This window comes from Corvus brachyrhynchos, unplaced genomic scaffold (genome assembly GCF_000691975.1).
Source record: "Corvus brachyrhynchos isolate BGI_N302 unplaced genomic scaffold, ASM69197v1 scaffold692, whole genome shotgun sequence".
Lineage (NCBI taxonomy): Eukaryota > Metazoa > Chordata > Aves > Passeriformes > Corvidae > Corvus > Corvus brachyrhynchos.
In genome coordinates this window covers 219935-221508 of record NW_008236762.1, presented here as the reverse complement: position 1 = coordinate 221508, position 1574 = coordinate 219935, and positions in this window count along the sequence as shown.

The following is a 1574-nucleotide window of genomic DNA, read 5'->3' as shown; positions in this document are numbered from 1 at the left end:
CCCGGGGGGGGGCAGAGCCAGGGGGTGACCACGGGGTCGGCACGGCCGATGGGTTCGCGTGGCCAAGGGGTGGCCAAGGTGTCGGGGTGGTCAAAGGGTCGGCACGGCCGATGGGTTGGCATGGCCGAGGGGTTGGCGTGGCCAAGGGACGGTCAAAGTGTTGGCACGGCCAATGGGCTGGCATGGCCAAAGGGTCAACGCAGCCAATGAGTTGGCGTGGCCAAGGGATTGGCATGGCCAAAGGGCCGAGGGGTGGTCAAAGGGCCAGCATGGCCGATGGGCTGGCATGGCCCATGGATTGGCGTGGCCGAAGGATTGGCATGGCCAAAGGGCCGAGGGGTGGTCAAAGGGTCAGCATGGCTGATGGGTTGGCATGGCCGAGGGATTGGCATGGCCAAAGGGCCAAGGGGTGGTCAAGCGGTCGGCACGGCCGAGGGGTTGACATGGCCGAGGGGTTGCAATGGCCAAAGGGCCGAGGGGTGGCCAAGGGCTTGGCACAGCCGATGGATTAGCGTGGCCCGAGGGGTCCATGTGGCCATGGGGTCAACATGGCCAATGGATTGGCGTGGCTGAGGGGTCAGCGTGGCCGAGGGCTCAGCATGGCTGATGGGTTGGCGTGGCCAAAGGGTTGGCATGGCCAAGGGGCCGAGGGGTGGTCAAGGTGTTGGCACGGCCAATGGGTTGGCGTGGCCGAGGGATTGGCATGGCCAAAGGGCCGAGGGTGCTTAAAGGGTCAGCGTGGCCGATGGGTTGGCGTGGCCGAGGGGTCAGTGTAGTCAAGGGGTGACCAAGGGGTCAGTGTGGCTAAGAGGTCAACATGGCTGATGGATTGGTGTGGCCAAGGGGTCAGTGTGGCCAAGGGGTGAGTGTGGCCAAGGGGCCAGCACGGAAAATGGGTTGGTGTGGCCAAGGGGTGGCACGGCTGAGGGGTCAGTGTGGCCAAAGGTTTGGCATGGCCGATGGGTTGGTGTGGCCGAGGGGTCAGTGTGACCCAGGGGTTGGCAGAGCCAGGGGGTGACCACGGGGTCGGCACGGCCGATGGGTTCGCGTGGCCAAGGGGTGGCCAAGGTGTCAGCGTGGCCAAGGGGTCGGCACAGCCGATGGGTTGGCATGGCCGAGGGGTCAGTGTGACCCCAGGATTGGCATGGCCGAGGGGTCAGTGTGGCCAAAGGTTTGGCATGGCCGATGGGTTGTTGTGACCGAGGGGTCAGTGTGACCCAGGGGTTGGCAGAGCCAGGGGGTGACCAAGGGGTCAGCACGGCCGATGGGTTGGCATGGCCGAGGGGTCAGTGTGACCCCGGGGGTTGGCATGGCCGAGGGGTCAGTGTGACCCACGGGTCAGCGCGGCCGAGGGGCCACGCCGGGGTCAGGGGTCAGTTCGGCTCCCGCTCTGCCTTCTCCTGGATGGCTTTTCCAAAGGCAAGGTGTCCCTGGCTCTGGAGGTGGCCGGAGCGGGCTGGCGGCGTGGCCGGAGTGAGGCCACCAGGAATTCCTCCATTCCCGCGGGAATGGGAGGGCAGCGCTTTGGGAACGGCCGCGGGACCGGAACGCGGCCGGGGGGGCCTCTGGGGGCC